The sequence below is a fragment of the Heliangelus exortis genome, chromosome 1 (genome assembly GCF_036169615.1).
Source record: "Heliangelus exortis chromosome 1, bHelExo1.hap1, whole genome shotgun sequence".
Classification (NCBI taxonomy): Eukaryota; Metazoa; Chordata; class Aves; order Apodiformes; family Trochilidae; genus Heliangelus; species Heliangelus exortis.
Window position 1 is genome coordinate 77,106,290 of NC_092422.1, and position 24,419 is coordinate 77,130,708.

General features: G+C 40.3%; 2 long non-coding RNA genes across 4 annotated transcripts in view; one reads left to right on the forward strand and one right to left on the reverse strand.

The window, feature by feature from the left end:
• The window catches only part of LOC139798655 (uncharacterized), a 35,045-nt gene extending 29,148 nt beyond the window's left edge, over window positions 1–5,897 (reverse strand). For 2 of the 3 annotated variants that reach the window (XR_011726891.1, XR_011726896.1), the window contains exons 1-2: window positions 5,604–5,897; window positions 4,454–4,586 (exon numbers count right to left, since the gene is read on the reverse strand). This is a non-coding gene — a long non-coding RNA (uncharacterized lncRNA). Of the gene's footprint in view, window positions 1–2,712; window positions 2,805–4,453; window positions 4,587–5,603 lie in introns of all 3 variants that reach the window. The other variant, XR_011726893.1, reaches the window with a different exon arrangement.
• A 57-nt stretch (window positions 5,898–5,954) lies between these two features.
• On the forward strand, window positions 5,955–23,646 carry LOC139798666 (uncharacterized). The gene is made up of 3 exons (XR_011726899.1): window positions 5,955–6,294; window positions 18,962–19,044; window positions 23,063–23,646. It is a non-coding gene; the product is annotated as an uncharacterized lncRNA (long non-coding RNA).
• The last annotated feature ends 773 nt before the right edge of the window (window positions 23,647–24,419 follow it).

Below are 24,419 nucleotides of genomic sequence, written 5' to 3' on the forward strand. Positions count from 1 at the left end.
GGAAATTAAAAAAAAAAAACAAACTAGAAATTTTCCACAGGAACACTATTTTTCATGCAGCTTTCCTGATTGTATCTGTTTCCTGACCACCTCTTTGTTAGCTTCAAAACAATGTCATACATGTGCAAAAATATTTTCATTATATTCCTGTGTTCCTGTGTCCTAAGTCCTATAGCTTTCTGACTTCAAAAAAGATTCTGAGAGGTATCAGTCAGGTTTCCACCCTGATCTTGGCCTCCTGGTTCATGTTGTTGATTTGTTTCATGTTGAATATGGTATATGTCACCATGACTTTCTATAGCTCATCTCATTCTGTTTAAAACCATGGCTAGATACTGGCACCAGTACCTACACATGATCATTCTGTTCTGATATTGATTATGCACATTATCAGATGTGCAGCAAGAATGATACAAACAAAGGTATTAGATCCATGTTACTGCTCGAGCACATGTAGAACTCCAAGGCTTAAAATCTGAGTACAGTTACAATAAGTTACCTTAAGTAGGAAGGAGCAGAAAAGACTGAGACAAGATCAGGACCACTGTCAAGTGAACTTAGATGAGAACCATGCACAGCTCTTTTTGTAGATGCTGTTATATCAAGATACTTGTATTCTGTGTGTTTTGGAGCTATTTTTTCTTCTTTTTATTATCTACACCCAGAGTATTAGGAGTAACTCAAGGGAAACAGAACCACTGGTCAGTTAAAAATGTGGGTACCAAACTTTTCAGTTCTAAGTGTGCCATTTATGTGCATTTCAATGGGTAAATACACATTAGGATTGCTCTGAGCCTGTCAGCCAAACTCTTCATAGCTCTTTGTTCTCTCACTCTTTTCAGCCATATATTTTCCTGATATCCTTCCTTCCGTTTTCTTTACCCTGACTCAATGATCACACAACACTACTGTTTTTTTCTGTGCTTCAGTTTCTCCATCTGTGAAACAAGGAACATCTATATTTGCTGCTGTGTCTAGGTAACAGATGTATCAGAGATACCTCAGCTACTTATTGCTATGTTCCCATTTGTAGGCAGCTCCTTAAATCAAACCACTGTGGTACTACTTCTCCACACTCTGTGGCACTGTAATTTGGTGTGTTCAAACATTGCAGCTCCTCCTGGCTAATGGAATAAGGGGAAAAAATTTCTAACATTTAGATGGGTAAACTTTTCCTGTGGAGAAGGTGTTTGGCCTGTTTGTAAATGGGACAAAATATGCAAAATTTAGAATATCTTAGGTTAGTGACTTACAGCAGAAAGTGCAGATGTCCAATGTTGCAATGCTGAAATTTGGTGGCTCTTGTGGTTTGTTGTGGTTTTTCTGTTTGTGTGCATGCTTTTGGTACTGCTTTCAGTAATTTATTCCAATTATAAAGGCAATAGAGAAATATGCCACTGGATTCACTCTTTAGGTACAGATAAGTCAGTCCTTCACAGAATCACAGACTGGTTGATGTTGGAAGGCACCTCGGGAGGCTGTCTGGTCCAACCTTTTGAGTATCTCCAAGAAGGAAGATTCCCAACAAACTTCCTGTGAAACCTGTGCCAGGGCTCACTCACAGTGAAAAAGTGTTTCCTGATGTTCAGAGGGAACCTCCTGTGTTTCAGGTTGTGCCCATTACCTCTGTCCTCTTACTGGGCACCAGTGGAAAGAGCCTGGCTCCATCCTCTGTGCACCCTCCTGTAAGGTATTTATATAGGTTGATGGGATTCCCCTGAGCCTTCTCTTCTGGATGAGCAGCCACAGCTCTCTCAGCCTTCTCACAGAAAAGGATTCTAGCCTCTTATCATATTGTGGTGGTTTGCTGGATTTTTTCCAGAATATTTAAGTCCAGACTTGGGCACAACACTCCAGATGTGGCCTCACCAGTGCTGAGGACATATATCACCTCCCTTGACCTGCTGGCAACTCTCCTACTTATGCAGCCCAGAGGAGGATACCATGAGCCTTCAAAGACAGGAGCACCGTTGGAGCTTCATATATTTCTGCCTTGCCAGAGAAACTCCCTGGACCATCTCTTTGCTACCTTAATTGTTGTAAGAAATTGGTGCTTGGTGCTCTCGGATGCTCTACCCCACAGGCTCAATGGCCATATCCTAAAATAATACATGAATAAAGTGTGTCTCTTATGGCCACATAAATGTATAAGAAATTATGTTAATGAAAATTTTTTTTAAAAAAGGCTTTAGTGCCTGATAACTAAAGAAAAATCTCTGCTGTGGAAATAAAAAATTCAACCTCATTTTCCCCAGTGAGCAGTTTTCCCCCCAGCCAGACATATGGACTGTGGTTAAAATGAGACAGGCAGAAAAAGATTGATCAGCCCCCAGGAGTTTTTAATGCTTGCTGTCAATAATTTTAACTATAAAGAAAACAAATCGGTAATATATTTTTCTTGTGTACAAAGAACATTTTAGAAAATATTTAAAAACCTGCAGCAGTCTCTACTCACATCTTGTGGTGGTGGTAAGCCATGGGGTGGGAGGTGGTACAATCCCATCAGTGCTTGGGTGCATTGCTCCCTCCAGGAAAGTGAACACACTGTCCTAGCAAAGTGTGGGCAGGCTACACAGGTGGCCAGCACTCACATGCATGTGTGGGCTATGAGTCTGGTCTTGGGGGAAGCCTGGGAAAAGCTGAAAACATCAGTGCTGATTCATGCTTATTCTCGAAGGCTGAGCTAACCAAGAAAACACCCTATGAACTCACCTTAGACCTCTCAAGTGTGTGCAGGGATCTAATCTAACATAGTTGTTCATCATTATGATTCATGGTCTCTGGTGGTTATGTTGGCGTCTTTCCTGTACAAACAGAAACAGTCTCAGCTAACACCTGCTGCATGGGAGCCTTTCGACTTGCTTATTTGGCCAAATCTATGTGGAAAACCTCCCAGGGAGAGTGTTCTTCCTTTCCTGTCTCCCTCCTGCAACTGTCTCAAAGTCTCTGCCTCACAGTGAGTCTGAACTCATCTCCTTTGTTAGCTGCCTTTGGGTTGCTCAACAGACAGCACTATTTGCAGATGAGTCTGCCTGCTCACCAGTAAGCTAATGTTATCCAAATTTTGGTTCAAAATAGGATGAATTAAAAGCATTTCACTTGCAGTTTCAGTCTCTGTTTTTCTCTGAGATGCATAATTGATCCATCATTTCTAAATCATTGTTCCCAGCTTCTTGTCACTTAACTTCTCTAGTGTTTCAAGCAGATTAATATTGAATACTTGCTTCATTGTGTAACTACATTTCAAATGGAAATAACAGCAAATCCTAGATGCTGAGAATCTCATCTTTACACTGTATGTAGTCAGTGTTATTGATGCAAAATAAAAACCAAGCAAGAATGAATATTTAGTGCTCATCTGCATTCAGTGAACACAGGCGGGTGGAATAGGGGAAGGCTTCTGTGCACGCTGCTGGGCAGATGTCTGCCTGGAAGAGCAGTGAGATATAACACTGTTAACATCTACTGTGTGTGGCAATTGCTGGGTTCCCTTCTTGGAGAGGAAGGGGACTTCTATTTGACTTTTTCCAGATCCTCTGACTTTATCTATTCTGTTATTCAAATGAGCCTCATCTGCATGGGAGGCTATAGTATAAATAGAAGTTGGATGAGTTATGGTAAAATTCAGCCTGGCTGTATGAAATGCATGTGGCAAGAAAGAATGTGAGATAAACAGGCACTATGATACACATAAGTATCAAAGATCTAGTGAGGTTCTCCTCCCCTCTACTCTGCCCTGGTGACGCCACACCTGGAATACTGCATCCAGTTTGAGGCTTTCCAGTTCAAGACAGGGATCTGCTGGAAAGAGTCCAAATGAGGGCTACAGGGATAATTAAGGGACTTGAGCATCTCTCCTATGAACAAGAGACTGACACAACTGGGACAGTTTAGCTTTGAGAGGGCTAAGAGGGGATCTTAAGAATATCTATAAATATGAGGGGTGGGTGTCAAGAGGAAGGGGCCAATATCTTTTCAGTGGTGCCCAGTAATAGAACAAGGAAAAATGGGTTTAAGCTAGAACATAGGATGTTTCACCTCAACATAAGGAGAAGCTACCGTGAGGTGACAGAGCACTGGACCAGGTTGCCTAGAGTGGTTGTGTAGTCTCCTTCTCTGGAGACTTTCAAAACCGGCCTGGATATGTTCCCCTGTGGCCTGACCTAAGTAACCCTGCTTTGGCAGGGATGTTGGACTAGGTGATGTCCCTCCCTTCCAGTCCCTCACATTCTGACTCAATGAACTGCTTGGGAATCCAGTGAATCCATTCATAACACATAGTACGCCAGTACCAAACGGTGAAGTTAACTTTCTTTTATAAATTCAGTTTCATAGTCTTTTTACCTATTCTTTCATTGCCTCCTGTCTGTTGCTGCAAATAGGGTTTCTGGAAAAAAACCAAAACCCCAGCATGACCTTGGCAGGGCCAGTTTAATATTAGACATTGTATTACTTGGGAACATGTTGAAGTGATGAAGGCACAGAGACTTAGGAGACCAGACCACTTCAGGTATGATGAGCTCATAGCAAAATGGAATCAAAGGCTGAGTTTTATGAAGTTAACTGCTTTGTGCAGAGGTAGCCATCTGTAGACATGCAAGTTGATACATATGAAATAAGAGGCAGACACCATAATTTTAACTTACAGAAATTGATAGACCAGGCCAAAAGGCCCATGAGCTCCTGTCTCAGAACTGTTAAGCTGTGACTCTTTAAATTCAGCACTGGGAAAATTAAAGTTTCTTTGATTTAGAAAATACTTTGCCAAGACTGTGTTCCTAGCCTTTGTGCAATGCTCTCCGTGAAGAAATCAGTCAAGGAGTGAAAAGCTGCCCTGGGTAGGCTGAGGTCTGATGTAAAGTGTATGGGGGAACTGTGGGGGAATGAATCAAGGAGTTCATCTCAGTGTTGTGGTGGAACTTTTTCTAGGAGGAGGAGATTCTAGAACAGCATTTGGGGGTTAGGATGGTAAAGGTGGAGCATGGAGGTTTAGAAGGGTTTCAGACTGAGGCTCATGAAAGTTTGGACAGCAGCGTTTTCTCCTCCGAGTCTCCCCAGAAAATCTTCTCCGTGGAGCTGACAATCTCTGCCTCCTGATGTCACACGCCCCTTGCACACATGGTCTTTTGTGTCCTCCCCAACCCAGCTGTCCCCACAGCTGCTCACTTTTACCCCCATCACTCTCCACACCACTGCCTGCTCAGCATCATCCTGCACGTTCTGACCACCGATAGGGGAGGGGAAAAAAACAAACAAACAAAAAAATAGAGTAGGGAAAAAGGTGCAGGACAGCAACAAAAGTCAGAAGCTGGATCTGGAGATAAGGGCAGCCTCCGGCTGAGGTGCTGGAGGACCTGCAGGTCCTCTCGCCTGCCGGTGCTGGAGAAGCGGCGGCTGCGAAGCCCCGGCCGCGGCCCCGGAGCTCTCCGCATGGCGGAGGACATGGGGTACGGGCCCGCCCTAGGCCTACGCGAGTCCTCTGGCGGCGTGCCGGGCGCTCAAGGAGGTGGCAGAGCCGCCAGCGGTGACGGGGGTTCGGCTTCAGCACACACGCATCTGCCTCGCCTTGTTTCGGCCGAAGCGGATCAGCAGATGAACCTCACCCTGCAGCACAGCGCTCTCGCTCGGTCACCCCCACCGCAGCCTTGGGCGCCGGCTGCCGCCGCCGTTCCCAACCCGCGGGCCCTCCGCCGGGGCCGCCCTGCGTAGCAATGATCCCACCGCAGATCTCCCCGACTGGGCGCTTCCCTGTGCCACCCGCGGGGGAATCACCCTCACAAAGAAGCGCGGGTCTGCCGCGGGCACCCTCGCCACCCCCCGAGCTGCCCAGACCGCGGGTCTCCCCCCGTCCGGCCCCGCCGCTCCACGGGCCAGCCCAGCCCCGGTTGAGCGGCGGTACCGGTGGCCACCGGAAGGTGGCAGTGCTGCGGCTCGCGCCGCCGTTGCCCTGATGGCGGCCGGGTTAACGGCCGCGGGCCGGGCCGCCATTTGCTGGGGGTCGGGACCGGGTCCCGGCGCGAAGTGTGAGCGGGGCGGTGTTTTGGTTGGACCGGAGAATCTGCTGGTATCAAATGACACTAAACCGGTTACATTCCTCTTGTGCCTTCGGAGCAGGAGGCTTTGAAATAACCCCCCATTCGGGCTGCTCTCGATTTAGCGGGGCGATGATCAGTGCCGAGTTATAAGTCTGGTGGTTTTTTGTTTTTTTTTTTTGTTTTTTTTTCATAAAGCACGGACTTCTTTTCTACAAACCAAACGTGAAACACCCCTTTTATTTCCTTACAACAGGCAAAGGTGAGTCAACAGGTGGGGAAAGCAACAAGCTTCTGTGCAAGCTTGAGAAAATGGTGACAGCATTAAGGAAATCCCTTTCTCCCGCCAGCCGATGTGTAATTTGGGGGTATTTTTTTGTCAACACTGATTTCATTTGGGGGTACACACTAGTAATGCCAAAGAAGCAGAAACTTGCACATTAGCCTGGGTACGTGTATAAAAATGTAGTGGATTGAGTGTGGGGGCGAGCCTGTGGGGAAATTCGTGACAGAGCTGTCTGCCTCAATAGGGATTTGATACGGCTGGAGATTTTTAATGTTTTGCTGCAACTGGGCTTGCAAGTGTCTGACGTAGATTTTTTTTCCCAACGCCTGATGTAGGTTTTCCCAGCTGGCCCTAGCTGTAAGCCAGGTGGGACTCAGCATGCGTTTGCACTGTCATTTTCAGACCTCAGGTAGAAGCTGGTCAAAGGGAGGCGAGTTCTGCCAGTGATGGTCCTGCAGTTGGGATGCAGGTGTCCCCTGGCTGGAGAAACTGGCAAGGATTTTTGTTACCACTTTGATGCTTTGCAGCAGGCACCCTGCTGATGTCTGTCTTCTGTCCCTCTGTTTTCTGACTGGTGAGGTATGGTCAAGTTCTTTGTGTCAAAGAACACTGAGTTTTTGTAACAGCATTAGTAATGTTAACACTGGTTACACATAGTTTTTAAGCAGACCTGAAGTCGGGTAGTTGGGTTAGTTGAGAGAGGGAGAAATGGGAGTTCTCTCTTCTGCCACGGTCGAGATAGTAGTCTTAGCTTTCAACAAGCATATGCAGTTGCAGGATGTGCCTCTCATCCCACCCAGGTTAACCTTCCTTACAATGCTATGCCCTAGACTCAAAGTACAGTTTTTCAGCTAGGTTTTCAGGAGCAGCTGCCACAAGAAGGCTGTTTTTTACATGCAGCATAGCAGAGGCATACATTAACACCAAGGTCCCCTGGTGGCAATAAGATAATTAACATAATCGACTCAAATAGTTTAACGATATTCTTCCACCTCATTTTTAACCTGCTGAAAGTCACCTCTTCTGTTTGAAAGTTATTTTTCTTTCGCTAGAGGGCACTATTAAACAGAAAATACTGCATTTTAGCTCGAAGGTGAGAGAAGAGACATCCACTCTTAGCTGCAGGAAATCCTGAGAGAAACCCAGCTTTCAGCAACTGATTTTTTTTTCTTTTTCTTTAACCTGTACTGTCACTTACTCTTCTCTACTGGGAAAGCCCACTGGAATAATGGCAGCTAAATATCAAACCTATTTCACTGTTTCATGCATTTAAACCATCGCACATCAGCCTGAAAAAAAGACAGTGGTGCTTAAAGGCATAGTGGACAAACTACTGGAGTGGAATTTTCTCCACGAATATGGAGGTAGCTATCTCACTGTATTTGTGAATGTTACTAATCTCTTGCTTCAGTCCCTATTATTATCCTTAATTGTAAAATCCAGAGTCCCTATTATTATCCTTAATTTCCAGAGATATCCTTAAATATCCTTAAAATCCAGAGAAAATTAGCAAGAGGCTTTCACAGTTTCATCTTGAAACTTACACCTTTAATATGGGAAAAAACCAACATTCAACTTGAATTAGGTGTCTGCCTAAAATGTTGTGGAATTAGAGTTGCTGAGTTTACAAGTCTGAAGAAACCTAGGCCTTTGACATACTTACAGTAGGCTTCTCCATCCCACTGGTATGAAATATTTTTATTTTGGAAACCATTTTGTAATCCAATTTACTTGTCTGCTTATAGAATACAGGGAAATTCCACATTTTATGCCCCTTAAACTTTTCCTAAGAAATGTACTAATGTTTCCTGATGCAGGGAAGAAGAGAGGTGATAACCTAAGGTATGTATTGTTGAAAACAAGGATGTGGTTTTTCCAGCACTGTCCATCAGGTGTGTTTCATAACATAAGGTTAATATATCTGTGTAGAAGACCAGAAGCAAAGTAACTGCTTCAGGGAATACGATAATGAAACAAGTTCACCAGTTTTGTTCTGGGTACAGAAAGATTATGTTAGATGGCTTATAGCCAACACAGCAGTGTCAATGAAAGTAAAAAGATGAAGAAAATGTATAGATTGAGAACCATATTTATGCTGATGATGAATTCAACAGATTGAGAGCGAAGAAGGGGTGGATCCAAGGACTATGGGGAACTGCACAGACCTATGCTTTGAAAACCATCTTGCAAACCACCTTTAACCAAATGCATTTTTGAGTAGTCTGGCTTTTAGTGAAAAAGATGAAGCGAATCACTTTGCATATATTTTGTAGTTTTAAAAATACATGCTACATATGCAACAAATTTTTGGAACTAACTGTGTACAAGCACCGATTTTCTTGGAAAGCAGTATGGGTTAATTATTCTCTGAGCGAGGCAGAGTGCCAAGATGAGGTTTGTGATTCCTGCTTCAGGCACAGGACTGGCTAATTTCCGTGCCCTTTTACTTTCCAGTTCTCTCACTGGGCCCTGTGGGGTAGCAGTTCCAAACATCTAACTTGTGAATGATCTTCAAAACTTGTGAAACAGCTCAAACCCACAGCAAGATGAAATACTAAAACTGAAGCTGAGGACAAGAGTGCATCTGGATGTTCCTTGCAGTATGTCACTTAACTCTGTGTTTTGGCCTGCAGAGCTGCCAGCATAGAGGACAGTCTGTGCAAAGATGCTCAGCTCTACTCAGTACTACACTGCAGTGTGGTCAGAGCCAGCTCAGAGGGCCCCCTTGGAATACTTTATGGTGGAACCCTATGGACAGAGAAGAGTGTTTCTTTTCTCATGGCATGGTTATGTACTGCACTATAAGAGGATACTGAATGCCCCCAGCTGATATGTACAGGGTCTTTTTCTGAAAATTGATATCCAGAGCCTTTAGCTTCCCATCAGATCCCAGCTGGCTGATTTGCTTGAACTTGTTCTGTTTCTCTTAATGGTGTTTATGACTCCATGGCTCAGTGAAAAAGAGTGGAAAAAAGTATTTGAGAGGAAAAAAATAAGAGTGTAAGAGCAAGATACTTCATAGGAACCTTTTTAAGTGGGCCACCAGATTACAGAAGTAACTGAAATGTGTGGTATATTACACTGTCCCTTTCTCACTTTAAGTACAAGTTTATTTAAATGATGACCTACAGTGCTTGGTTCTCTCTGTATATGAATACCCATAAGCCTGACCTGAGCATTTTCTGCACTTCTTTTTCTCAATTTAGTGGGTGAACTTTGGGAAGTGTCCCACTGAATAATACATGTGTCTTTTAATAGCCTTTATGTGCTGCTTTGTGTAGGCACTGCCAGAAGCCAGCCAGACCTGATGCTAAGCCTGCCCATTTGGGACACTGAGTAGAGACAAGTATGTGGGACTTGATTGCATGGAGTGCTTTGCCAAACTGTTTCCTGTGTGAAGAGCAAATGACAGGCTCCTGAGGAGTCAGCAATTAGAATATAACATCCTTCTGTGCCTTCTTTTAGGTAAGCAGCTAATACGTGTGTGTATCAAAAGCTGCTGAAAGACTAAACTACTCTCAGGAGTCACTGAGAAAAACTGAGGGTCATGAGAGACCACCAGCCTGTTTGGTTCTATATTACAGGAGTTAATTTTCATAGTTGGCATAAGTTTTCTTTTTCTTTTTTTTTTTTTTTTTTTTTTTTTTCTTCTTTTCCTTGGGTCCTAATTTATTGTTAAAAAAGAGTATTGAGATATGTTTATTTATGTTTTCTTCTCTGAAATACTACTGGCTTGTAATGACAGCAGCTGCAAATAGATATTAACCTTTGGCCAACAGCCATGTATTTTCAAAAAGCCTGCTCTCCTACACTTTCAAAGCAATAGCCCCTCATTGAACTGTGCAGTAGACCCCATCTCTCCCTTGTGCTTGTATATAAGATGAGAAAGAGGGATCATAGTCTATTATAAATTTAACTGCAGAATGAAGAGCAGAAGGGAGAAAAACCTAGATGCCAGGGACACATATTTTGATGCATGCCACTGCAGTCTCTGCAGCACAGGCCAAATGCCAGATCTCTTTCTTAGCCTGGTAAGGCAATCTATTAAATCAGGTTAACCACTGTAAGATTATAAACTTTTCCTCTTGCTGTCTGCTTTTATCCAATATACTTAATTCCAGAAAATGCTGCTACAGCTACTAACAGTGTTGCTGACTGTGAAAATGACAGAAATTGACAGGAAAGAATATCCACCTAGGACATTTTGCCCAATAGAAATCCTACATAGTGCCTATTTTCACTTGCATTCCCTGACAGGTGTTTAAGTAAACTCCATCCTGATCTAAATGGCTGGTGGAGCAGGTAATACACAACAGCCAGTGCTAGGAAAGGAACTGAAATTTTCCTAGTCTTTTGGTAATGCCATGTCTGATATAACAGGAGAAGCTGACCAGTTCTCCAGAACTTTGAGGTGGACTTGCTCAAAACTTTTTCCCTACAGTGAACTCTTAAAGGAAGACCACAAGATTTTAAATGGAAAAGAACTAAGCTTTTATGAGAATATAAATTTAAAGAGTATGTTTTTCCTTATATAATGACAGCTGAAGGTGACTAGAGGTGGAATAAAGTTTCATAAATAAATTTCCTTTAGCCACTGTGTCATTGCAGTTGGATTCTTGTTTCTTTCTGGTTTCAGACAACTCACTAGTTTCCTGGCTTGCAGCAAATTCTACAAAGTCCTTTTCAATCCATGGAAAATTTCTGTTACGTGAGAGGCTAGAGTGTCAGCTCCATACTTCTCCCAACAGGAGAGAGCTTTAGGCGTTAATTTCTTTGTTGAGCCCCTTCTCGTAACACTTTGTAGACTCTGGAACTTTCTTGCAGTTTGGTGAAAAAGTAGTAGCACAGACAAAATAATAAGTGGAGATACATAAAGACACATTAATCCTCAATCAAAATTGTCTAAATTTTACAAGATCGCCCACTCTGAAAAGAAATGAGGTAATTCTTGACTGGTGATAGCTCATTAAATCTTCATTCTACATAGAAACTCAGCGTTCTTCCAAGCCATGATCCCAAAATCTGTGGTAGGTGGGTCCCCCTAGGCCCCATGGCAAGACTTTTTTTAACCTTAGTCTTTCTGAGTAGGACTATTTTATGAGTTGTTTTTATGATTCTTCAATTCTCATTTCCGCTCCATTTGAAACTTCTCTTGGTGCTTTCCTTAAGCTAGAGGAAGTTTTCAATCATTTTTCCATTATCCTCTGTGGTTATAGTTATTCCTGCTGCATAGTTCAGTACTTGCTCTCAAACATGAACTGTCAGAGTGACTTTTTTAGTAGTTGCATGTGGCCCACCTACCACTGGTTTGAGTCCCTAAATCTGTTGCTGAGTGTGCAGAAAAGACTTTATATTGATTGCAACTATACTGAGAAGGAACTTACTGCTGATGGGAACATTTGCAAAAGGGCTTTTTACAATACCTTTTTCCAGAGAAGAAAATGATAAAAACAAAATTATATAATTATATACAGAAAAGGTATGAATTTCTAGTATGTACTTGTAAACACAAATATAATTAATTCTTTAATCTTGATATTTTGAACACGCAAATTTTCACATGCATTTCTGGGGCAGGGAATTCAATCTTGTACCTTGTCTGTTGGATGAATAATTTGCATTGCCAGATATGGTTTCTGAATTCTCCCAGATTAAAATTTCTCTTCTGGAAAGGGAATATTGAGGTTGAATTTGAGCAATGGAAAACCCAAATGGAAATTTACAAGCAGTCAGTAATTGCCTGACTGGACTTGGAGGTGAACTATTTATTGTGCACCTCAGCATTTTTGTAGCACTATTATTTTCCCATTCCTTATAGAAAAGATATGGTTGGCCTGTCTAAAAGTCATCTTGGAACTAATGTGCAATTGAGTATCTTGTTGGCTTTGTAAATGGTGGTGGCCCACTCATGGAGTGAATCACTATGTAAACTTGGAGATATGAGAGCAAGTTTTAATTTGAATAACAGTAAATTTTTAAAAAATGCCCAAATGAAAATTTATTATAGAATCAGACTGTTACATGGGCTTCTGTATTTAATTCAAAAAACAAAAGTGACCCAAATTTATTTTCACATTTCTTAAGGGAACTTTGATTCTAAAATTTGCTTAGTTGAATTTACTTAAGGTGATGATGATGAATGATGAATTCTCCTGATGATGAATACTTTAGTGTTACCTGACTGTTGTTCTTTAACTGAACAATAGAATAATGGTTTACAAATTGTTTCACATACAACAAAATACAATATTTGGGTAGCTGTATCTTCCTATTGTTTGATTTAAGATTAGCAATGATCACTCTGAAACAGATAAACCTTTTGAGGGAATTTGTATTTTTTGGTTTTGTTTACAGAGCACATTGCCAGCCTACATTTTAGCTACGTCTCTGTCTTTTTTCGGAATATCTAATGATAATAAATCAGAAAACAAATGGATTTGGTTTTATGTGTAGCAAGCCTATTTAATTATTTTGCATGTTATTTTTCACTTGTTTTCATATTGAAAATGAAAAGTGTTTAATTTCATAAAATGGCTCAAAGTTCAAGCAAGAATCTCAAATTACCTTCCTAAATAAGGATTCAGAAAAAAGGTAGCCTGACCATCAAACTTGATGAGCATTTGCTATTGCCACAGATTCTTTCACCCATATGGTTGAAGACCCGTGAAGGAGTAGATGCAGTAGCATGTGTGGATTGGCTCTGTGGAGAGCCCTGATTCCTTGACCTCCCTTCTTAGTCACTACTTCTTAGATCATAATTTGGGTGAAGCTTGGGTTTTGTTGAACTTCTTAAACCTTTACATTGAGAAGTGCTATTTGAGGATTTTTATAACTGGTTTTAGAGCTGTGGGCTTTGATCTTGCCACTGTGTTATATAACTCACTTAATTCATGTTAAGACAGATACTGCTGTTGGAAATCTTGCAATTAAAGTTTATAGTTTGATTTCACCTAGAACTTATGTTTGGCTACTAAGTAATAGCTTAAATCCACCTCTCATTTGAGGTGGAGGTTCGATCAGCTCCTTTCATTCTGTTGCTTTCTACATATACATGTATATATACTTAAAGTAAACCTGATAATTATCTCTCTTGGCTGATTATTTTGGGGGCGATGATGCGAGAGTCATAAGCATTCCTTTCTGTAGTGTTATCCCACTCCACCTCCTCACCATGTGTTCAATTGCTATGGTATTTTTGTTCGTCTCTTGTCTAGTCCTCTCCAGCCCTCTCTTTTCTTACCATGGACTTACAAGCTGATAAGAACTGAATCCTTGTTACTTTCTCATTTCTCTGTTTTTTTTTTTTTTTTTTTTTTTTCTTTTTCTCTCTTCTAACTGAATGTATGTGAGTGAAATGAGGGAAGAAGAACGTTGGGCTGCTTGCTTTGCGTCGGTGTTTACTATGAGTCATAACAACAGCTTGGTGCTCTTGAAAACTTTTCTGGTAGGAGAATCAACAGCATGGATGCAGCAAAAGAAACAGCAGAATGTACTGTACTTGCAGTTCTCTGACTCAAGGACATAACTGTGGGTGATGGGAATGCATTTCGATAGAGGTTTACACTTACTCATGCTATTCATATATAAAATTTCTGCTAAGGAAGCAATTCTGATTGCTCAAAGTTTGCCCTGGTTGTATTGAAACTGGACTCATGGGAAGGCATTTTGGTGGTAGCTGACACAGAGCTGCCTAAAATAGGTTTGGTGTGAGAAGTAAATCTGGAATGATTATTTTTACTTTTGCAGTACACAGAAACTTAACATAAGATGACATATTCATGACACTGCTCTCAAGTTATTTTGCCTGGAACTACTCAGATTCAGACAGTTTAGGAACCATTTAATTCTTGTGCCTGGAATTACCTTGTTCCCAAACTACTCAAAGTTTCTTACATTTGTATCAGAAACAAGGATTTGTCCTCCTTTGGTACAGAACTTAGCATGTATTAGGATCTTAACTGTCTGGAAATACACTGCTACATGAAGACAGACAATGCTGTCTTGATTTCTTTTTGAATGATCAAGTGAAACACACTATCCCCTATTAAGTGGATTCTGCACTATTCATTAATAAATTCTGCATTATTCATATTGCATGAGGACTTATGGTCAGTTCAGAAGTAATCCCTGCCACAGGAAAAAAGAATCTCACAGCACTATATATATAGTTCTTGTTGAGACTTGCCCGTCAATCAATCTTCCCTCTGCTTAGTATAGTTATGCATAGTGCTATTATTGCTTTATCATGGGACACACTATCACAATGTTTCTAAGAAGTTTTATTAATATACTTACAGTTAAGTGAAACACAAATTAACCAAATACACAGTCCCATCAAAATTAAAGACCTATTCTCCATAAAACAGTGATTTATTACTATTAAAACTCATTTTTATTGTTATACATAAAGAACAATTAAAGATAGCAGTTGTGCCAGACAGAGAAGAATCATGACATCACACAGGCTCCTTGCCCTATGTGGTTTACCTTCTAAGTGGAAGAAAAGGGTAGTGTACAGAGTGAACAATGGAGTGGTAATTACCATGTTATTTCCATTAGGCAAGGTAAAGACATTATAATTTACCAGATCAACTCCCATGTGTGGAAAATCTGTTTTTTCCAGCTCTGAAACAAAAACAAGCTTAAAAATGAAGGAGAAATTCAGAGAAAATGATTTGCATTTAATGAATGTATATCTGTAAACAGACATAAGACAACTGGTACTTGATAACTGGAAAAGACAGAATAGGGATGGGAAGGGAGAAAAAGGTGATTAAGGATTTGGTTTCTGTTGAAAAGTGAGGTGTACACAGGTGCAAGGAGGAAGTTGGCTTCAATCTGAGGACAGCAAGACCCACTTCCAAGGAGAACAGTATCTAGCACTGGCTTCACTATTTAAAGTGTGGAAACATTTTTGCTAATGCCCTCAAAGGCCCTTTGCCAACAACAAAAAAAAAAGTAAAAAAAAAGTGTATTAGTGTATTCTAATGGTTGTTTGAGACACTGCAGGAAAGGCTCCTGTTCTTGGAGAGGTCACTGCAGTTGGAGAAGAATCCATATGACTGGAAAAGCAAACATCACACTTATCTTACAAAAAGGTTCAGGAAGAAGATCTAGGTCAGCCTTACCTTAGTCCTTGGGAAGGTTATGGAGCAAGGACAGGAATGTGATTGGTAGCAGCCATTATGGACTTAAAAAGAGCATGTCATGTCTGACCAACTTGGTTGCTTTCTGTGATTAAGTGACTCTCTCTAGTGTGTAGGGGATGGAGGTTTTGTATACTTTGACTTTAACAAGACCTTTGACACAGTTTCTTTATCACCAGATTAGTGAGGTATGGGTTGAATAAATGCAAAGGTATAAACTGAAGGGACAGCTGGGCTCAGAGTGCTGCTTAGTAATGCAAAATCTAGCAGGTGGGCACTAACTGGGCACTAACTCAAGGATATTTTAATGGGACCTATCTTACTGAATGGCTACACTGACTACTTGGATGACACAACAGAAGCACTCTCAGCATTATGTGAGTCAGAACAATTTTGGGGGAGTCACAAGTACAGTGGAGGCAGGACTGCTACACAGAGGGATCAGGTCAGGCCAGAGAAATTGACTGATAGGATCTTCATGAAGGTCAAGAAAAAGAAATGCAAGAGTCTTATATCTTGGAAGGTGTAACCCCATATGGCGGTGAAGGCATACTGAGGACAACTGTGTGCTCTTGCAGCAAAGAAGGGCAATAGCAGGCAGGGCTGCATTGGTACAGGGCTGTCTGTATCAGTCCTGAGCTGTATTAGTTCCACAGTACAAGACAGGCATGCACGTGTCAGAGTGAGTCCAACACAAGGCCACAAAGATGAGTAAGGAACTGGAGCATCTGTCATGAGGAAAGGCTGAGAGAATTGAGACTGTGCAGCCTGGGAAGAGGAAGCTCAGGGCAAACATTGTCATTGTCTCTAAATACCTGATGGATGTGAATAAAAGAAGGTGGACCCAGATTCTTCCCGAGCAGAGAGAGAAGCAGTAGGCACAAATTGAAATACAGACAATTGTACGTAAACATTGGAAAAGTCTTTTACTGTGAGGGTGTTCAAACGTTGACACAGGTTGTCCAGACAGAGTGTATTCTTCTGTGTACTGAAAATCTAACTGGACACGGCCCTGAACAATCTGCTGTTGCTGATCCTGCTTTGGGCAGAGGGTGGGACTGGACAGTCTCTAAGAGGTAAAGAGGTAGCCTCCAGCCTCAGCCCTTCTATGATTCAGTGAACTCTGGAATCCAAAGATGTGATCACTACTGGCTGGAGAATCTTCTGTTGAGATAGTGCTCCAGCTGTTTTCCCTTGAAATTTCCCTTGAAATTTTTAACTGTAATGTATCTAATCTCACTGACCTTAAAAATGTTAATTATTTTAGTTGCTGTCTGGTGTCTTCAGAAACTTGGGACAGTCAGGAGATGCTTGCAGGAATGTAAAACTAGAAAACATCACCCTGCTGCTCCCCCCAGGCCCCACTTCTTTTTAAATTAAATAATGCTACGGTGTGTTCTTTTTTTTTTTTTGCTTCTTTTTTTAAATTTTTAATATGGGACAGTTAGCTGAGACTTATGCAGATAATCATCTAGGTCTGCCTTTCCCAAAAAATGAGGTAGAAATCTCTGTAACATATTATGATACCTGCAACAATTGTTGGTATGTACCAAAACTGAAAGACTGTGCTGGAAAGGAGTTCATGTTTTTATGTTGTTGTTTGAAGATAATTGAAACACTGAAAAAACTGGGAATGTGAAATAGAAACAGGCAAGAAAAAATAATATTACCCTTTCAGGTGACTGTTTCCCTATTGTTAGTTTTTGAATTTTGCTGCATTGGCTTGATCACATCCTTCCTCAGGTCATCAGCTGTGTAAGATTCTGAAGTTGGTGGTCTGGAATTGGTCTAGTGGATTAATGTATTTGTATGCAAAATAAAGTATAAAATAAACCAATCACCGAGGGCTGGAACAATTACCGTGGGCTGCTAACCATATGTGAGAGCAAAGTGCGTGACTTTCATGTGGTTGGAAAGAATCAGAGGTAGCCCACTCTGTGTATTATTGTGAAACTTCTGTTAAATGAACTCATACAAGCTGTGTTTTTCGAGTGCTTTCGATGGTATTAAACGTATTTTTTAGAATAGGGGTTGTTTCTGTGTATAGCTCCTTGATTAATGTGTAGTGTGTTGTCTGTCCCTTCGGATTCTTAGTGATTGCTGCATTTGAATGAGGCCAAAGGAAAAAAAGATGCAGATGCTTTTCGAGTATATGGATGTCAAACGAAGTGAAGTCACTGGACATGGCATTTCATTATATTCACTGGTGTACAATGCGAATCTAAATATAGAAAGAATTAAAAGCTTCCTTGTAATTTCACTAAAATAAGTGCCACTATTTCCTGTAGTGACTGATGGGAAAGAGTTCAGACCTTTATTATCCTCAGTCTTGATGCATGTTGCTATGTGTCCTGGTTATTTCCAGGAAAAAGCTAATTTTCTGTCCTGCAATTTTGCTGTCAGCTAAGTCTCTCATAGGTATCTGCACTTGCTGAAATTAACAGCAAGTTTCTCAGTCAGTGTCTGCTCCTAGGGCTGATAACACTCTATGTTTATAGTTACAGCTAGAGACTGGTGTGCAGAACCAAGGCTACTGCTCAGTTATGAGAAACAGATGCTTCAGAAAGAGAAAGGGAGTAAAGGGGTCACAACTGCAACCATCCTTTAGGGATGGATGGACAAGACAGGTGACCAAATTGACCAGAGTATTCCATCCCATAGGTGTCATACTTGGTATAAATTTGAGGGATCATGACGGTCAAGCCCCTTCTTCTTCACCCTTCACCCTTCCTTTTACCCTTTTTCACCTGTCCTCGTTTGCTTCAGCATCCTGGGAGGATTCCATGTGTTCATCTGCCTGTGGTCCTGATCTGTGCCAGCCTGAATCTGTGTGTTTCTGCCTCCAGCTCCTGACTGCTGCTGACTCCAGGAGTCCAGCCTGGAATTTCCCAGGGCTGCCCTGCAGCCTTGGTGGTGACGTGAGCATTACTGGGGGAAAAGGAGGAGGATCGTGGCATCATTTTTCTGTATATTTGTATATATTTAATATTTTTTTCCTTTTTTATCATTACTGTTTCGTTACAGCTGTGTTTTATCGTTTCCAACCTGAAAGTCTCTCTCCCTTATTCTTTCTCCTTTCTGTATCAGGGAGGTGGATTAATAGAGAGCATCTGTCATTTGGTTATTTGCCAGCCCAGCATTAAACCATGGCATTGTGTAAGTTCTCATGCAGCAAACATCTGCAAGAGTTTGGAGGTGAAAATGTTAATAAAATATGTTAGAAATTAGTAGTCTAGAAATTAGTAAATGTTTCATTGTTTCTGGAAGTACCAAATGTGTTAGTTGCTCTTTTATTTTTAGAAAAGTAAGGAACTGATGTGTAACAAACTACCTCCTCATGAACAGTAGTTTTCAAAAGGATGCCTGTCAAAAATGAGGTCTTAAATTTCTCTGTTTTTTCCCACAGATGAAAATGCAATGTATAGATGTTGTGAGGTGATAGGGGAGTAATGAATTAAAGCAAACAAATAACAACTAAAAAATTATTGCCACCACAGATGCAGAAACCTGAGGAGTCAAAACCAGAGCTAAATGTTCAGCAAGCAGGAGGTGAAATTCACTATGCAGTCAACATAGTCCGGTATGTATTTATCTGTGGTTCAATAATCCTAAAAAAGAAATGAACTAAAGAAGTTAACCTTCAAGATATTTTTTATAAATTGACAATATTTCAGTTTGAGTACCTTTCAGGTGTTAAATAAAACCCTCTTTTTGTATCTGTCCTTTCTTCTTGTCTTTGCTTTTTCTAGTTTTTCAATCTTGTTTTCTGACACTTGTCACCACATAGGTTTATGCAGTGATCTTTTTTGTAAGAGAACCCCTCCCATCAAAAAATAATTTTTCTGATTCATGCCATCAGCTTCTAGTTATCCAACCAACATAATCTTAATTTAATATTAATCTTGGGCCTAATACTCTGTGTACATTTGTATAGGCCAAACTACCCAAGTTCACACATTGCCTGAATCTTGACTTTTGTATTCGGATCAATCATTAAAAAAGAAGAGGCTGGGCTGAATTTACTTGTGGTTTACTTTGTGTTACAGAAATCAGGTAGCAAGTAGGGAAGGCATATATCTTAGTTATAAAACAAGCAGAGGCCACTGTGATGCCACTGCTGTTATAAGCTGGAGCAACCCTGGAATGTGTACAGTCCCTGTGCAGGAATGTACCACTAGGAAAACCTCTTAGTTTCACCCTGTTTTGAGAAGCTTTAATCACTTGGACCATGTATCCAGAGATCCCTGTTGGCTCCACATATTCCATTCTTAATGCTTTCATGAAAAAGAGAAATACAGCTGCAGCACTCAAGCATTTGGTTAGTTGCATGTGTTTCCATGTGTTTAGTTTTCCACCCTTACAGAGAAGTAGTGCTTGGAAATGCATCCCTTAGAAAATGAGAGACAGAGACAAAAGATATATTGGGAAAAGAAAGAAGGCCATGGGGATTTTAGAAGTGGGAAGGTGATAGAAAGGGTGGTCTCTTGGGAAACCTTTATATCAATTATGCATGCTTAACAATCTGTGCTGGTAAGTATTTAGTTTTCCAAGGAAATTTGTGGGATATGCATGTTAAAATGTGATATTTTTGAACAGAACCTCCCACTGGAAGCACTCTAGAATGTCTGGGGGATTTAGGTGGAGGAATAGGAAGCATGAGAAAACTATACTCACCAGATGTCATATAACAGGTTATAGCCAGAGCCAGTAATAGATCTTAAATATCCTGAGTTTTATCAGGTGCCTAATCCACTAGGTGCCACTTATTTAGGTAATATTGACACATTAAATATGGAATGATTGGTCAGCTCTCGTGACTGGCACTTTTACTCATGTCTACCTGAGTCTGGATTTTGCAGCTTCATAACAAGTTGGATATTGCCAAAATGTGTATTTGAGAAAAGTCTTGTGTGAGTATTGCTGATACTGGGCAGCAATAAGGACATGTCAGGACATGTAACTTACTTGCGTCTAGGTTAAGAAATGAATTGTTTCTGAGAGACAGCTCAGGTGTAATTTTCAAAGTTGACCTAACAGGAAATGTTTCTGAGCACTTATGCTTCACATCATGTAGAAATGAATTAAACATCTGTGAAATTCTGCTGCATTCGATGGACGTGGATACCATTAAGGTTCTGCTGCTATGCTGTGTCCAAGGTTGTTTCCCCATGGGTAGTTTAAACTGAGAGGGATTTGCCTAAAATGATCAGCATATTCATGGGTTGTTTTTATTTTTGTTTAATTTTTTTTCTCCTTTGGGTGTGCAAATCGTTATATAGAAGGGTGTCTAGAGGAAGCAATTAGCAGAGATTGGATATACTGTTTTTGCCAAGAGGAAATTACAAACTGCATATATTGTTTGTGGAAGATATGCCCCTGGAAATCTTCCTGACAAGCAGGAAGACTGCCTGTAATTTTGCTTGTAATGTACTTGTAAATTTTTTCCATTGATCAAAAAGGCATCCCAGTGTCAATGGCAAGAGAAAGCAGCTGGACAGTGGAAGAGCCAGTGCCAAGTGCACAGAAGAAGGCACTTCAGACTGAGCCACAGGAAAGAAGGAAAATAAAAAAATAAAGCTACTGTGGGAGGAAAATATTAAACTCACTGAGGAAGCAGTGGTTAAAGTCTCCATCCAAAGAAAGCAACCTTTTTTAATCCTGTCAAGGTCTGCAGAGTTAATCTGTTTCTTTGCTTGTTGGTGCATACTTCTTACAGTTTGCATGAATACTCAGACATGAATAAGATACTTGGGAGTTCCTGTGTATACAAGTGTTGGTTGCCTGGGGTAGGTATGGCAGAATTTTAAGGGAAGAATTTTAAGGGATTGCTTATGATTATACCCATTGGGCCTTGGTATAAACTTCAAAGATAATGTGTGGAACATTGCTTTTTGAATTCAGTATTTACAGATGTACTCTTAATGCCTCGGTTTAGTAGCAGCTTCCCAGGAGGGAATACTGCCTCTGATGCCTGGTTCAGTTGGAGTCTTGAGGAAATAAATGTCTTGTTTCAGATTTCTGAGAAGCACACTTCACTTAATGAGAGCTTTTCTGACCCAGAGCACTCACCACACAACCTGTTTTCTGACATATATCAACCAAATCAGGTCAAGGATCCTGCTGTTTAACAGTGATATGAAAAGGCAGAAATTACCATTTATAGAGAACTCTGTTTACAGAAATCTTTTCACAAAGATTCTTTTTCCTTGAGTGGGGGGAAAAATAATCCAATCATACAGATTTTGATTGAAATATTTACTACCCTGAAACTACTAGCAGTGCTTGCTAGATATAGTTGTATCTGTTAGCATGAGAAATTATGATTATTAGCAGTATAATTAAAGGACAGTTGCACTGTAGTCAAGTTAGTTGAACTTCTGAAAAAAAGTCCTGCTTTCTCTGCAGATCATTGTATTTCAAGGCTAAGTATGTCTCTAAAGTATCAGGCTGAATAAAGGTGTCAGTCCCACTTAGAAATCATAGAGATGAAAATGTCTAGTATTTCAGGTAGTTGCTGAGCTGTGTAGCATACTCTGAGTACAGGAGTGAACTTCAGTACTTGGAGATCATGACATTTTGCTTGGAGTGTTTCATTTTAAATGATCTTCCTCAAAGGGACAAGGAGAGAAGAAAAGTTAAGAAAAGCAAAAAACTAATAAAAAAATCAAATTTTACATCAGATAAAACATATTTTTCCAGTAGTTACTTGGATAATGCTGTATTTTAATGCTTTGTCTTTTCTATCTCAAAGGGAAAATAGCATGTAAATAAGAAGTTTCACTTCAGTGGCAGCTAATTGTTAAGCTGGTTAATACAGATAATTATTAGACTGAGAACACAACTTCCCACATAACCTGGCATATCCTTGGAGAGAATAAAATAGAGAATGTCAGAGAAAAAAGATACACACTTCTGAAAAGATGCACTGCCTTTTTTCAAGCCAAATAAATCAAAGCAGCCACAGTCATACTGATCTGGAAAATACTGTTGTTGCCTATCACATGCACTTTTTGTAGCTGCATTTTACTATCAAATTCATCCATAGGTCAAAACATTCAGTCTGAGTGGCTTGCATTTCTGCCTAAAAATATGCATATGAGATCTGAAACAAGTATTCAGAGTATGATATTCATGATATTCAGAGTAATCTGAAATTATCATAAAGTCAGCATGGACTTGAAGACACTCCTTGCTTGTGGAATTCAAGCTACTTGTTTAGAACACTAAATAGAGGCATAGCAACCCCTGCTTACATAATTTTATTTCATATATGTTAGTGCTAATATTTAGCCATGTAAAATGGTAGCTAGTTTTTATGTAAATTAAAATAATTTACATGTTTTCATCTGCTTTTCCCATTACATTCTCCTATTTACTGTCATATATTTCTATGGTGACTGCTCTAAAATTTGGCCTGTTTCAATGCAAGGAGAAAAAACACTTTGGTCTCTCTCAGCAATGAACTGTGGAGTTAGTGATTTGACACTAAATTGCAGTGGTAATGTATTGTACTTTCTTTTTCTGTTTCTGACTGTGATAAATTCCTGAGAAGCATTTTTCATGACAGTAAATCTCATGTGAGGTTGTTCATTTTTCAGCTGATAGAGTGTTGACCTGCACCTCTCTGTAAAGACATAGCTGAAAAGAAGCATGAGGACAGCCAGGCAAATTCCTCATGGACATTTCTGTTGGTGAGAAGTACAAAAATACAAAGGTGGTGGAACTGGTGACTTTACAATCTGGAAAAAGAGGAGCATCTGGGAGAAGAAAACCACAGACTTGTGAGAGAAGAGACATCCAAAATCAGGCGGAGTATCCTGTGTTGTGTCTGGTTCTTTTCCATTATTCTGCAGAGACTTTGATGTCTCTTGATGCCTTTGCCTTGTCTGAGCTTGTGGAAAGAAAAGGAGAGAAAAGCTGTCTGTCTTCAACTGAGATGGTCTCCTGGTGGGATACATATTTTTCAGAGATGGTGCTCAAGATTTTATGAGCAGTGGAAAACACTGGCATTCCAGAAATTCGCTTTGAGTAGCATAATATTACTGATATATAGGGAGAGACTGTGTAAGGAGCATCTTCTTCTATTCATCTAATTTCTGTTTGCCACACAGCTGCATTTCTGTGCAGTTTCACTCTGAAGAAGGCACTTCCCAGTTTATTATTGATTTCACTGATGCTTCTTTCTCAGGTCAGATTTTTTTCCAAAGATCTAAAAAAAAATATTGATCTAGATTAAAAGTGCTTGGTTTCTTTGTACATACATAAGAAGGAGGAGAAATGCAAGGGTAGGAGTAGATGCAAAAGAAATTGGGATTAATTCAATGTGTCTTTGGCACTTTATGCCATGTATTCTTAGCTTTACAAATTTAAACTCCTGTCATGTTAATATAGCCTGTAATTATTCCTCAGAGTACTTTAATTATTGAATGCCTATTTAAAGTAACTAATAAGCTATCTTTGACAGTTTCGTGATTCAAGTTCTGTCGACATTAATATAAAGCTACTGATATTTTTTCCCTCTTCAGTGACTATTTTCCAGTAATTTGATGTTTATTTATTAATTGTATACTTGTGATTGACAAAAAAGACATCTACACAAGCTTACATAAACTCAGTGCACATTAAACTGAAAATTAGAAAAGTTGTGGGTTTTTTCTTCTGTTTTAGGTGCCATTGTTTGGATTCTTTTGGTAGGGCTTGGCACTGTTGCAGTTTAAAATCACAAGCTACAAATTATTGATTAGTAACAGCTTAAATCCCTTGCAGGGCAATTATGACACCCTTGGTCCTCCAGAGCTGAATTCAGTGCTCCAATGTTTTTTTCATAGGCTGATGAAAGGTCTGAGAAAGATCTACTTTAGCGAATGGGGCAGAGGAAAGAACTGCAACACATCTTCCTTTTTTCCACGTGTCATCTTTTCATGCTACTGCAATACAATCAATAGTGTGTCTGAC